A 15,695-nucleotide genomic window follows, 5' to 3' on the forward strand; every position below is an offset into this window, starting at 1 on the left:
GAAAGACGAGATTCGAACTGGCAACCTGGACTACAAAGCGTAAGTTGATAGCCTAAAAAAACGAACGGTTGTTGGCTTTGTCCCATAACTTGATTTTATACAGTACTTGCGTTGAGTAGAGTAGAGGGAGTGCCTCGTCAAGACGTGCATGACCGTTGTCTCACTTAATGGTGGGTCCCAGGTCTGCGATCTCAATCTCTCTTCTCTCCATCGTCTAACCTTTGCACGGGCACACACGAAGAGCGGCGCTAGCTTTCCGTGGTGTTATTACAACTAAAAAAAGCTTGGAAAATAGAAGAATCGCCTAGAACAAGAGACGTTGTGGCTGGTCGAGACGGAGCTAACCACATCTATCCTCCGTGCCACGTTTGCATGATGAAGCTGTGTGGCTAGTGGGGTGTTTTCGACCGATTGGCTGGGTCCCGAGGTCGAACCATAGGTACTACGTCTGATACAGTATATTTTTACACGCACATTTTTCCTCCGTGCCGAGACGTGGCACACCCTATCGCGCGGTTTCGGGGTCCTCCCGGGTGGTGCACGCATATATTCTTCCTGACGTGGGACACCATACCGCGCATTTTCTGGGTCCTCCTCGGTCGTAGCACCGAAGCAAGTAAATGAGTCGTCAAATCACGAAAGACCACCTTTCCCCCGAGTACATCAGTGAAGCACGGTGGCTAGCTAGTTGGGCTAGTTCGACCGATTAGCTAGGCCACCGCCACATTTGTTTTTTCACCCCTTTTTTATCTACTTGCCGACAGGTAAATTTAAATATCCACCGCGGCGTTGCTCTGGTGTTTGGGTGCGGCAGGATTTTTAATTTTTTGATTGACGGGAGCAGGCGCGGCAGGATTTTTAATTTTTTGATTGACAGGAGCAGGCGCGACAGCAATTAGTCACGATGACTCCGCCTGTAAAAACCAACTGCTCCCTGATGTGAGAAGTCGTCGACTGGTGTTTTACCGTGGTGAAAACAAAAGATTCCCCGCTCCCTCCGCCTTCCCGTAGATTGCATTGCCTTTCAGCCGTTTCGCCCCCTTTGCTTCCTCTCCCCATTGCTTCTACCTGGTGCCATGGCGGCGCAGCAGATCACGGAGTCCAAGGTGAGGCGCCTGACACAAGAGCTCCATGCCAAGGATGCGGAGCTCAGGGCCAAGGACGTGGAGCTCCATGAGCTCAAGGAGGAGAGGAGTGCCATGCTCCTCCGTTATGTGCGGGAGTTCACGGAGCTTCAAAAGCGGCAGGCGTCCACCACAAAGATGCTCGAGGCGTCGGCGGCATTGCTGCAGAAAGCGGGAGATACGATAGGCCATCAGGGGAGCCGGCTAGAGCGCGAGCGGGCCGATCGTGACGAGGTCCAGGATCGCCTCAGCCACTTGGTGAACCAAGTTGTCACGCACGTGTTGCGGTTGCGCGATGCCTACCGTCGTGCCAGCGCGACGATGCCGGCCGTCGGGCTAAACCCGTTCGACCACCCGGTCGACTTCAATGAGTTGCGGCTTCCTGACCTGGTCTCCTTCTTCACCTATATCTCCGAGGAGCTGAGCCATCTCCGCGCGATGGTGGGGGCTGAGCTGGACAAGGAGGGGTTGCGGGCTGCCGTCGCCATTGCCGGGCGAATCCTTTCAGGGCTCCGTCACCAGAATCCATTTGTGCCATTGGACGCCGTCTTTGATGAGTGGGCTCCCGTCGACCGGGAGCGGGCTCTGCGGGCGGTTGCACCCTGCATCACCAACGTCGTGCGCCTCGAGAAGCAGAGGGACTTCGGTGGTGTTTAGGCGCCCTCTGCATGGGCATGTCCATGTCTCGGCGCAACATGACCGTTGGATCAAACTCAGACGGTGCAGATCAGTCACTATAGCACAAAGCGTGTGGGTGTGTTTGGTTGCATTCTCATCTCAATATAGTTGTTTCCTCTTCGTGTATTTTTGTCAACCTACTAGTGTGGACTCATGCACCCTTCATGCACTCTGCCAAACACCCAAAAGTGGGTCGAGAAGGGAACTTTTGCTCCCATCCCGTGCACCCTTCATACACCCTGCCTAACACTATTCGTGCTTCATATGGTTCATGTTTCGTGGAGTACTGTAGCACCGTACACTTCGTGCGCTGTGGACCTAGTTCTGTTAACATTGATCTTACGGTTCATTCTCAACCGGACAGTCAAAAAAGCGGTACTATGTTACATATAGGAGTAGTTGACATGCGCACAACATCATTTGTTATCGTCATATCTTACTACACTAGCAACAAGATTGTGTAGTACTGACGTATGAACCACTGCACATGCCTAGTAGTAGGAGCACCGTGTATGTTCAAGTGGCTGCCGTGTTTCGCACTCCTCCGTCGTAAGAGTGGAAACACTTGTTGTAATCATTTTTTTCTTCAGAAAAACAGTGGACATGCTCTACCGTGCGGATCCTCCTCCAGCCATGCACTAAATTACTCACTTTCGCCGATGTGTGGGACAGCCAGCACCTGGGTCCACCAGCCATGCACTAAATTACTCCGTAGTAGAGTGACGGTAGACTACCCCCATCGAACCGCCGCAGTAATGCCCAATGAGCCGTCAAATCACAAACCCCCCTCCTTTCCAGCAGTAAGTTGGACGGATGAAGCAACCATCATTTCACTCTTCTCTCTCAGCTTCCTCTCTTGAAGAAAACCCCCACTCGCTTCGCTTCTCCCTCATCTTGTTCCTCCTTTCACTCTTCTCTCTCAGCTTCCTCTCTTGGATGGACGCCGGAGCACCGGCCGACGTGATGTCTATGGCTCTGGCCAAAACCGTCGAGGCTCATGGTACGAAGAAGTGCAAGCACCCCGCCGAGACTACCGCAGACAAGCTCAAAGCCATCGCCCAGTCCAAGCCCCCCTCTTCGGGATCCCTCATTAAGCAAGTCCAGGTAATGTCTCTTGTTGACGATCTTTTTCTCGATCTTGATCGTGTTTTTTCATCTAACACGCAGTACTAGTACTGGTAGTACAACTTTCTGGGTGATCTTGCATGTGATTTTAGTGTGCCAAATGACGGTTCTAACTTCCTCTTTTGATCAAAACATGCGAGAGGTTGACACTGATTTCTTATAGATTACTTTCAACTACTCCCTCTGTCCCAAATTTCTTGTCTTAGATTTGTCTAGATACGGATGTATCTAATACTAAAATGTGACTTGATACATCCGTATCTAGACAAATCTAAGACAAGAATTTTGGGACGGAGGGAGTACTTTATGAACATCAATGCTACCTTTTAAGAGGGTATATTTGCCTCGGTAACTTGTGTTATGGATATTGCATGTAATCCCTCTGCTCTCATGCCTTTGAAGACATGTTCTAGTGTCTTTGTTCACTCATTTCTGTGCGTATATATCGAAAATCATCTTATATTTCTGAACGGAGGTAGTAATAAAATATGGTTTCTGTTTGAATTAGAACCAGGTCCGCGGTGGAGATGAAGTTCTCAAAGTCATGTCGTGTGAACTAGAAGACCTGATGATGAGTTCTACTGCTGAACTATCCAGTTGTTGTGTCCTTGTCGCCACATGTCCTGAACTAGTGTTTTCCTGTATTGTTGTCGGGCATGTTCTCGAGGATGTACTTGACCACAACAATTTCCTGGCTATGCCTTCGATTACGAAGGGTGTGGTTCTTGTAAAGCTTCCCAACAAATCTGATGCGGCCTGTCTTCATCATCATGTTTATGAGTGGAAAGACCACTCTGTTAGGTTCTCCAAGGTTGACAAGATGGTGATGGTGCATGTAGACATCTCACACGAAGTCCATGGCCTAGTCAGTTATGCGGGGTTCATCCCGTAGGTCGGTGGCAAGAAATAGTCTGCAGAGTTTAGTTAGTGCAACTTTGCTTGTCTGTAGTAAGTACTATTGTTCAGTACTTGATTTGTGTTTGTAAACCCTGTATTGTTTATTAGTACTGCCGCTTTTGGTGTGTGAACGGTCTATGTTAATGTCTATGTTAATGTCTGTCCACTCAATTCAGTCTGTATATTTTGAAGTATCCAGATCATATTTTTTGTGAGGACGGTTCATCAATTATGGTTACACTCCAATATCTGTATGCATTGCAGGGTTTATCGCACCCACCAGGATTTCCAGTCCCATGGATGTTCGGTCCATACGATATGTCACGACCTTTGGACGGTCCTGCTTGTGGGAGTAGGCGAGGCCCCTGCATGCCACGCGTAGTTGGACGATCAATCTTCTGTTTAGTACTTCAACATAGTGATTTCCTGGTAAGGATTCACTCGTGTCACATCAAGTAAATCTTATTGATTTACTGTCTAAATCTTATTGATTTAATGTCATGTTTTCTTTCTTTTCCTGCAATTTTACGATGCAGGTTTTGCCATGTGGCATTCATCATAGAATAAACCGTTTGGTTTGCTCTACGATGGCTATTTTTGCAGGTTTCACTTCTTATGTCGTGTCAGTAACGAAGGCACTGTCCATCATTTATATTACTGGAAAAAATTGGATCAGTCTGTTGTCTGAGTACAAGCTGAATCCCTATGATGAACTGCAGTTTGGTTTAACAAAAATGCCACAATTAGTCCTTCTCGCGTTTAAAAGAAATGAAGAAAAAAACTGGATCACGGTCACGGATCCTAGTCAAGTTAGAAAGCTGATCATAGCAGACCAGACACGATCGCCGCTGTCTCGCACAGATCGAGAACCGGCAGTTGCTCTAGCACTGACAGCGGCAGCAGCTCAGTCTGATCCAGCTGAGGATTGGGCACCGACCGCGTCAGTGGATCAGTCTGATCTACCGGAGGATCGGGCATCGACACCGGCACCTGCTCCGACACCGGCACCAGCTCTACAAGGAGCACCATCTCCGGCAGCAGCAGCGGCTTCGGCACCTGCACCAACACTTGCACTTGCATCTGCTCCGGCCTGTGCAGTTGCACCGGCAATAGACTGGGCGGCAGTTCACACTTCATATACCAAAGTCCTTACAAAAACCGACATGTCCACCTTCTTGGTAAGCATTGGCCGCCCAAGTGCTTCGTTCTTTTTTCTTTCCATGTTGTTTCACATGATTCACTGTGTTGATCTAACTGTTTGGGTATATCTTCTTGTTTGCAAACAGAGAATTCCTAGAGCAACGAGGGGGTCGTTCAACAATCCGGGCGACCGCGGCCAAGTTTCTCTTACCATGCGCAGCCTTGGTGTGAATGAACTTGCTCAATATACCGTAAGTACAAAGGATGGTCGCATGATGATTGATGCTAAAGGATTGTCAAGGTTCAAATCTAAATCATATCTTGCGGTAGGGGATGATGTCAAAATCAAACTTTCTCGGCAAGGAGAGCTGGTCCAAATCAACTTTGAAATTCTTCAGTAGCAGCACGCAACCGCCGAACTGATCTATCTTCCGAGAGATTTTGATGTAATAATCTGGCATGGTGAAACAAGTGTCCTGTGTGTATACGTAGTACGACAGTATTATTTATAACATGGTATATCGTTGATAGAATTGCAACTCTCATTGCTGGTTAGGAACTGTCGTTCGATTTCATTCCAACAGCTGCCGTGTTTTTTTCAATTTTGTGTATTCGCCTTGTGACAGCATCTAAAACCAGCGCCGTACCGATCGCTTGCAATATGAAAAGCGCTGAGGTAGAACACATGGGCCCCCAAACATGCAGGGTCGGCCTGCGGCCCAAAGTCCAGAACCGTGAGCCTATCTGAGTATTATATTCTCAGCTGAACCCCCATAAAAAAAGCTGAACCCCCATAATGCCCGTGCGTTGCAGAGGGAGTATATTTCTCGGCAAGGTGAGCCTCTGGTATAACATATTTGTATATTTCTTTACAGAGGGAGTATCTCTCTGTCAAAAAATATATTTATGTGTAACTAGTTACTCCTGTCTTTCTACTTCCTTTCGCTGATATGTGGGGCAACCGGCAACGGGGTCCACGTGCCATATGCACAAATTAGAGTGCACAACTTCACGGTAGACACACCCCGGTCGTAGCGCCGCAGTAATGCCCAATGAGCCGTCAAATCACAACCCCCCTTTCTAGCTTTAGCCGTAAGCTGGACGGACGAAGCGGCAATATTTCACTGGGCCTGAATCCCCTTCTCACTCGTCTGCTTGTTCAGAGAAAACCCCCTCTCGGCGATTGCATAGGGTTTTCTCATGGAGAACCAGGTACGAATTCTTCATCCATCCCCGATACATCCAAGTCCCTTGGTCGCAGGTAATCCTAGGATGGCAGCCGCCGCCGTTCATGCATTTTTCTTCCTACTGAATCTAGTGTGTTTCATTTGTAGTGCCCAAAGTGCGAGTACCCTACAGGTTTCTACGCCCTCGGCGAGACGCCACACTTGTTCCTTCTCATCCTAACACAGCATTTTGAAACGCGCACAGTATGTTCCTAGAATCCTCTTTTCTATCCGGGAGGGTGGGGTTTTTTTGAACATGCTGTGTTCTCATATTATATTTCCTGCAGTGTATTATTTGCTCTGCCAGAACACATGTACTCAAGATGCTCGGCCTTGCCATAACTGAATACACTAGTTTAATGGTCACAGTGAAGACAAGCCATGGATATAAGTTCCGAGTTGGGTTCATGAACCAAGAAGATCGCTGCTTTTTTATGGCCGAACTTGGATAAACTTTCTCAAGTGTTACGGACTGAAAGTTGGCGCACGAATGTTGATGGAAATAGAAGAACCTGGTCTCATCTTCACTGCGATCTTCCACCCCGACGTCGTTCCAATTGTTCATCCATGTTAGTTTTGTATCTGGTTCTTGCTTGTTGCCTCGATTACTTCTTAATCCACCTATTCTGTCTAACTAATCACAATTTAACTTTAGAAGTAGCAACGAATCTCTCACGAAGATGCTACTTCTAACTAATATTTTCTTATAATTGGTGGCACGTGTAGGTTTTTTCAGAGTTAAGCAGTCTGCTTGTTTGTTACTCTGTAATAACTCGGTTGTTACTAATGGCACTGAAGTTGACTGGATCGACATCCATAAGTTCCTACACTTTATTGATCGTCTTGAGGTCCTTGTGGGGCGTTTCAATGGTGGAAGGCCACGTGGGATATGTGTGCCACTGATGCACTCGTTAAACAGGTCCAACTGTGTCGAGAAACTTATGGTACGAGCTGTTTTCTGTTATATATGTTGTTCATAAACTATTGCTTATACACAGTTTTATAGCTGTGATCTTCTTGAAACAGGAACTGCCGAGTTCTATTGTTCCTATACAGATGCCTGACCATGGTCGGGTCAGACTTGCGCTTGATCACAGCATGATGTTTATGTCGACCTAGTCAATTCCCCTTGGAGGTGAAAAGATACTTATTCATGGGTGGTCTCAAATAATGAAGGCCCATCCATCTTGGAGAATAGGACAGAAGATTATGTTCATGCTTTTCCATGGCTCTAAAGCGGATATCCTGTTTATTGACCACGTTGCGAGATGAAGCCGCTTTCAGAAGGTTGTGGATGCGCGGGGTGGCGCCTGGGCCTTGTCCTGGGGCTTGGCGGCCTCACCCTTGGTTAACTGTAGGCAAAGTAGCACTGTTCGAGGCGTGCTTTGTACGGTTGAACCTGTATAAGTACTCATACTGCTTTCAGCTTTGGTTGTTAAGTGCCCCTGCTGGTTTCAGTTAAGGTTGTTAAGTACTCCTGCTGCTTTTACAGTCTGTCGTGTTTCTTCAGTCCTGTCTTCCTCCAGCCGCCAAAACCAAACCAGCGCCGGCGGGGCCGCCTGCTTCCGCCTCCCACAGCTGGCTGCGCCTCAGCGCACGCATCGCCGCCCCACCGTCTCCTAAATCGTTAACGCCGACGTCCTCCGCGCGCTTTGGTGCGCTCGCCGCGGCGCCGCCCTCTCGCGTTGTCAACATGGTCAACAAACAACAGGAATCGGCAGAAGTACATGGAGAGGATGACAGTAGGGGCCCACCACGTCAGCGTATGGAAAAATAAAATGCTTCCTCCTAGTGTTTTCCTGACATCTGGGACCCATGACATTGTGAGCGTATATAGTCAATAGACAAGAGAACAGCACAAGATCGGCTGACAACTGGGACGTAGCTACTCGAGCAGTATTTTTTTTGCTTGGTATTGTTGAGACGGAGCAGGGTTTGAACTGGGTTGTGGCCCGTCTAGCCCAGGCTTATATTTTATGTTCACCATGTGACCAGCCCAGCTATTTTTTCTTTGTGAAAATGAGCCCAGTTTATTTTTTCTGAAGAATACCCAATCCAGTCCTACTTATTTTTCTACGCCCTGATGGGCTGCAACTCTTTCAAGACGCCTGCAAATCTTGAAAGTAATATGAAATGGGTTGTAAATATAAAAACAGATGACAAATTGGCAATTACTTTATAATTTCTGAATTTTTTCACATTTTCAGATTCGTATTTCACTGGGCATTAACCTAATTTAAATATATCTTCAAAGTACTTTAAATCTGGCTCGACATTTCGGTATTAAAAATAGTTTGGAACCCACAGAAATAGCGAAATTGGCCTGGCCAACCAAAAAACGACTGCAATAAATTGCATAAGAAGTTGCCATGAGCTATATATAAATTATTAAAAAAAAGAGGGAGTGGTCTGACTTGTGGGCCTGTTTAGTTGACGCGTATGCAAGATTTTTTAGTTATTATATACGTCAACAAACGATTCTAGCAGACGTAACCGTTGGATGTCAATCCAACGGCCGTCGTGTTTCTTCAATCTCTGATCTTCTTGCTCCAGCCGCCAAAGCAGCGCCGGCGGGACCGCCTACTCCCGCCTCCCGTGGCCGGCTGTGCTGCCGCGCAGGCCTCAGCGCCCCTACTACTCCCACCGCTGGCCAGGGCATCCCTCTACTCACCCACACCCCCTGTTATTCTGCGGCGACGGCAGCCTCACACCACAACCGAACCAGTGAACCCTCGTACTCCTCTCCGCGCGGGCTTCCACTGCCGCGTGTTCCCCGGCTCTGCGTCATCCCCTTCCTAGGCCTCGCCGTCGTCCACCGCCGTGGTGCTCTCGGCGCGGCGTGGTCAATGTGGTCAACGAACGACTTCCATCGGAAGAGTACTGTACGTGGAGAGGCTGACAGCTGGGTCCACGGCAGCCGCAAGGAAGTGCCTCCTTATTACGCGGAAAATAATTATTCCTCCACGTGACAGCAGGGACCCCCCGGGCGGGCCACCAGTATTTCGCGAAAAAAATGTTTCCCCCTGACTGCTGGGACCCACAGGACGGGCCACCGTATATCGCGAAAAAAATGTTCCCCCCACTGTCAGCTCGGACCCACCGGAAGTGCCTCCTTATTACGCACAAAAATATGAATACCCCCTGCTAGCTGGGACCCACCTTGGTGGGAGGCTGACTTGTGGGCCTACTAAGTTGATTGGGACGGAGGCCTTTGTCAACTTTAGTCAATATATGAATGATTCTAGCTCCAGTGACCGTACGATGTCCATCCAACGGCCGTAGTGCTTCTTCAACCTCTGGTCTTCTTGCTCCACCCGCCCAAAGCAGCGCCGGTCGTGCTGCCTGCTCCTGCCACCCGTGGCCGGCTGTGATGCCGCGGAGGCCTCACCGCCCCCTACTACTCCCACCGCTGGCCATGCCATCCCTCTACGCACCCACACCCCCTGTTATTCTGCGGCGACGGCAGCCTCACACCGCAGCCGAACGAGTGAACCCTCATACTCCTCTACGCGTGGGCATCCACTGCCGCGTCTTCCCCGGCTCCGCGTCGTCCCCTTCCTAGGCCTCGCCGTCGTCCACCGCCCTGGTGCTCTCAGCGCGGTGTGGTCAACGTGGTCAAGGAATGGCTTCCATCGGACGTGGACTGTACGTGGAGAGGCTGACAGTTGGGTCCACGGCCGCAGCAAGGAAGTGCCTCCTTATTACGTGCAAAATAATTATTCCTCCACCTGACAGCGGGGACCCACCGGACGGGCCACCGTATTTCACAAAAAAACGTTTCCCCCTAACTGCTGGGACCCACCAGCTACATCTTCGCATGCACGGAAGTGCGTCCGAAAAAAAACGATTCGCCCCCCAGACTGCTGGGACCCACCAGCTACATCTTCGCACGCAAGGAAGTGCGTCTGGAAAAAAATGATTCACCCCTTGACTGCTGAGACCCACCAGCTACATCTTGGCACGCAAGGAAGTGCGTCCGGGCAAAAAAACAAAACGATTCCCCCCCTGACTGGTGGGACCCAGCAGCTACATCTTCGCACGCAAGGAAGTGCGTTCGGGCAAAAAAAACAAAACGATTCGCCCCCCTGACTGCTGGGACCCACCAGCTACATCTTCACAGGCAAGGAAGTGCCTGACAGTCGGGACCCACCTGGTCGAAGCGTACGTAGCGTTGTCATTCTGGTCGCGAACGTGTACGTACATATATACTGGTCGATGTAGAGGCGCGCACGTGTCGTAGTAGAGGCGCGTACGTGTCGTAGTAGAGGCGCGCACGTAGCATGTACACATACGTACAGCGGCCAGGGTGCAAGAAAGAAAATACGGCCACGTACGTACATACGGGCAGGGTCTCGAACGCCTACTCACGCATACGTACGGCCAGGGCTCGTGTAGATGGCTGGGTCGGAACGGAGAAACAGCGTCGTCGTCGTGTTCATGGGGAGGCAACGGCATGCGTCGTGTTCATGGGGAGGCAACGGAATGCGTCGTGTTCATCGGGAGGCAACGGAACGCGTGGGAGCCAACTGGCTGGGTCGGAACGGAATGCGTGGTCGTGTTCATCGGGAGGGCTTGGACGGAACAGGCGATGGAAACGAGGCCTGGCGTACCGCAAAACGGAGGAAACGGCCTTGTGTTCGATCGGCCACGTTCGAAACGGGATCCTGTTCATCGGGAGGGGTCTGGCGTACCGCAAAACGGAGGAAACGGACCTCCTACGGTCGAAACGGGGGTCCTGTTGATCGGGAGGGGTGTGGCGTACCGCAAAACGGACGAAACGGACCCCCTACGGTCGAAACGGGGGTCCTGTTGATCGGGAGGGGTGTGGCGTACAGCAAAACGGACGAAACGGACCTCCTACGGTCGAAATGGGGGTCCTGTTCATCGGGAGGGGTGTGGCGTACCGCAAAACGGGACTCCACGGGATACTGTTCATCTCCACCGTCGACCTCCTCCAGCCTCCACGGGCTACCGTCGACCTCCTCCAGCCTCCACGGGGTCCTGTTCATCCAGCCTCCACTGCGCGCTACTCCACCGGCTACTGTTCAACCACCCCTCCACGGGCACCCCTCCACTGTCTACTATTCATCCAGCCCTCCACACCACGGGGTCCTGTTCAACCACCCCTCCACGGGCACCCCTCCACCGTCTACTGTTCATCCAGCCCTCCACACCACGGGGTCCTGTTCATCCAAAGGCAATGCCACTGCTCACTATTCATCCACCCCCCCCCCCCCCGCGCAACGCTCACTGTTCATCCAATCGATCGGCTTCAGTTAGCAGCAGTAGCGAAGGAATCGCTCGATCGGGTTCAGTTAACAGCCATCGATCGATCGCTCGGGTTCAGTAACGCGTAGCCTGCGGTGCAATCACTCGGGTTCAGTTAGAGCCCAACGCCTCGCTCGGGTTTAGTTAGAGCCAACGCCTCGCACACACGCGCGTACGTGTACGAGAGAAACGCGCATCGCTCGGCCCCCGACCTCCCACCGCAACCGGGAACTCCCCGAAATTTTCCTCCCCCTCGCTTCTACCACGGTTTTTTCCGTCATGTACGGCCCAAAGAATGTCATGCAGCTGCGTCTCGGGCCACAGGACGAAAAGCCCATTTTCTGTCATGATTTTTTGTCATAGAAGTAGGAGCCCACCACATCTATGATGATACCGGGTTTTATCACAATTATCGTCATAGAAGTGTCATATGTATGACAGAAAAAAATTTCGTTCGGCCCAAAATGTCACGGATGTGTCTTTTTTTGTAGTGGATACAGTAAAAAAGGTTTACATAGGGTCTTAATCTAAAAAGAAACCTTTGAGCGGGGCCCTGCTGCACGTCTGCGCCTGTGTCTCCGTTGTGCCGTATCCTGGAAGGGTGTAGCACGATTATCATCTGTAAAAGAGAAAAAATTAGGTGAAAGTTGTCGTGCGAAAAATTGGTTATTCTCAATAAACCATTAAAATTCAAGATAAGTAAGGTCGAGCCGAACTAGTCCTTTTTACATGCGGGAAGCCCCTGGTGCCGCCTATGGGGGTATATGCATCAAAACAATCTCAGGTTTATCTAAGATGTTACAGCTAGTGATACGCCGGACTCGTCTAGCCGTGTCCGCGGTCTTGACGACCGATCATTTATTCTGGTTGGAGAGGCCGTTTAGTGTTCGGCTGCTAAAGCCGCCACACGTTCTTCCGCGCGCAAGGAACGCTCGACATTTCCGCTAACTATGATGATGCCATGTGGACCGGGCATCTTAAGCTTAAGAGAAGCGTAATGCGGTACTGCGTTAAAACGAGCAAACGTTGTTCTTCCGAGTAGTGCTTGATAGCCGCTTCGGAATGGAGCGATGTTGAAGGTTAATTTTTCACTTCGGAAGTTGTCGGGAGAACCAAATACAACCTCTAGTACTAGAGAGCCCGTACAGCAGGCCTTTGGGCCTAGTATTACTCCTTTAAAGGTAGTATTGCTTTGGCTAATTCTTGTCGGGTCTATCCCCATTTTGCGGACTGTGTCTTGATATATCAGATTGAGACTACTGCCGCCGTCCATAAGGACTCGGGTGAGATGGTATCCGTCGATAATTGGGTCTAGCACCAAGGCAGCCAATCCTCCGTGCCGGATACTTGTCAGGTGATCCCTGCGATCAAAAGTGATCTGGTAGGCCGACCAAGGTTTGAACTTAGGGGTGACGGGCTCTAAGGCGCATATGTCTCGGAGTGCATGTTTGTTCCTTCTTTTTGTTACGTGAATCATGTTTACTGTTTTGACCTCTGGGGGAATTTTTTCTGTCCCCCAGTGCTTTGCTGGCGAGGCTCATCCTCGTGTTCACTCGGTGTTTCCCTCCCCTTGTGTTCGGCTTTTAACTTACCGGCCTGCTTGAAGACCAGCATTCTCTGTGGGTGTGATTTGCAGGTTTATCGAAGGTGCCATGAATCTGACATAATTTGTCTAGAATCTTGTTTAGGCTAGACGGTCCATCTCTGCTGCCTTTGAAAGGCTTTTTTCGTTGACCGGGTCGAGAGCCCCTAAATCCGGCGTTTACCGCCGTGTTGTCTGGGCTGTCTTCGTTATTTCGGCGCTTGGTTTTACTGCGTTGTGGTTTTCCATTGCCATCCCTGACTTCAGATGTGCTTGGGTCGCTGGTGCTACTACGGGCCAGCCAGCTATCTTCGCCCGCGCAAAAGCGGGTCATAAGGCTTGTTAGGGCTGCCATTGTCCTTGGTTTTTCTTGGCCAAGGTGTCTGGCGAGCCATTCGTCTTGGACGCTGTGTTTGAAAGCTGCTAAGGCTTCGGCGTCCCGACAGTCGACGATTTGGTTCTTCTTAGTGAGAAATCTGTTCCAAAGCTTTCGGGATGACTCTCCAGGCTGTTGAATTATATGACTTAAATCGTCTGCATCAGGAGGTCGGACATAGGTCCCTTGAAAGTTGGCCCTAAAAGCATCCTCAAGCTCCTCCCAACTTCCAATTGGATTTTCGGGGAGGCTCTTCAGCCAGTGCCGAGCTGGTCCTTTCAGCTTGAGGGGCAAGTACTTGATGGCGTGGAGATCGTCTCCGTGAGCCATATGGATATGGAGGATGAAGTCCTCAATCCAGACCCCAGGGTATGTCGTTCCGTCGTACGCCTCTATGTTCATGGGCTTGAATCCCTCTGGCAATTCATGATCCGGTACCTCATCGGTGAAGCATAGGGGGTGTGCGGCACCCCTGTATCTGGATGTTTTTTTTTCTCGAATATGCACGAGTGTGCATATCATATATTAAAGAAGAAGGGCAAAGATGTCTGCACAGTTACATTACAAGCCTGTATGGCCTTACAGCCCGTACACGCTCCACTTACATGATCCCATATCCTACTCCTCCCTACTCCTCCACCTATGTAGTCCCCCAGAAACCCCTCTAGGTTCCCTTTGAACAGGCCCGGATCTGCCCATAACGCGCACTCAGATTTTACCTTGTCTATGAGTCTCTCCACCGACGGTGACGCGCCGTCGAACACGATTGCATTACGATGCTTCCATAGCTCCCACAGGACTAGTAGCAAGATAGTATGTATGTCCTTAGTGCCGAGGTAGTTGTCTCCTCTTTTTGCACATAACCACTCCCCAAGCTCATCCTCGTGGCTTGGCTCCCAACCAAGCTTACCCAAAGCTTCTCCAACCGCCACCCACACTGTTCTGACGAAGACGCATGTGAGCAGCACATGGTTTAACGTCTCCGGCTCCTGATCACACAACGGGCAAGCAGATTGGTGCGGTAGCCCTCTCCTCGCTAGTCTATCTGAAGTCCAACACCTGTTTTTCAGGGCCAGCCATGCAAAGAAACGACATTGCAATGATGCCCGGCACTTCCAGGTCAGCTTCGCCGTGGGAACCACCTCCCGACCCCAAAACCTGGCTGCATACGCTGAGCGCACCGAGAACTGCCCACTCGCATCCCAAGTCCATGTGAACTCATCCTGCTCGCCAGGCAATGGCTCCCACGCCGCGACCCTCGACCAAATCTGGAGGAACTGCTGCAGCGCTGTTGCATCTAAATCCGGGTCGATGTCCATCGCCCACCGCCCTTTGGCTGCCACTTGCCCAAGCATCCTAGCCCGACGAACTCTCTTCGGAATCCTCCTGTACAAGTCTGGAGCCATTTCCTACATCTTCAATCCATCTAGCCACCTATCTTCCCAGAACAGGGTGGACTCTCCATTCCTGGCGTTGACCCTCAAAGCAGCTTGGCAAACTTGCATGGACTCGGCCGGCACTTGTATTTTGAACTCACTCCAAGGTCTGCTCCCATCTGCACGTGATAGCCATGGCCACCGCGCCTGCATCACCAGATTCATCCAGCGCAAATTGGGGATGCCAAGGCCACCCGCCCACTTGGGCGCACACACAGTCTCCCATGCAACGGCACAATTGCCCTGTTGGCCTTTTCCTTGTTACACCATAGGAACCCTCTGCACACTTTGTTCATCGCCGTAATTGTTTTCATTGGCAGCTCCAGAGCCATCATCGCATGTATCGGCATGGCACACAACACTGACAAGACAAGCGTCAGCCTTCCACTCTTCGGCATTAGCGTGGCCTTCCACTTAGGCAAGCGGCTCGCCATGTTGTCCACCAGGTACTGTAGCTGTGCAGCGGATTGTTTCCTTAGAGCAAGAGGCAATTCCAGATACTTGATTGGGAAGGCCCCAACCGGGCATCCCAGCTCATTCGCGGCCAAAGCGATCTCCTCCTCCGTACACCTAATCGGCAGGGCTGCAGATTTTGTCATGTTAATTCGCAGACCGGAGGCTTCCCCAAACAAGGCCAAGATTGCCCTACAAGCTTCCAAATCCACCAGCCTTGGCTTTACAAACAAGACCACATCGTCCGCATATATCGACAGCCTTTGCTTCATGCCCCTCGAAGCCAATGGTTCCAACACCCTTCGGTGCATAGCTACCTCAAACAACCTCTGAAGTGGCTCCATGGTGAGGATGAACAGCATAGGAGAGAGGGAATCGCCTTGTCTCATC

Source organism: Aegilops tauschii, chromosome 1 (genome assembly GCF_002575655.3).
Source record: "Aegilops tauschii subsp. strangulata cultivar AL8/78 chromosome 1, Aet v6.0, whole genome shotgun sequence".
Taxonomy (NCBI): Eukaryota; Viridiplantae; Streptophyta; class Magnoliopsida; order Poales; family Poaceae; genus Aegilops; species Aegilops tauschii.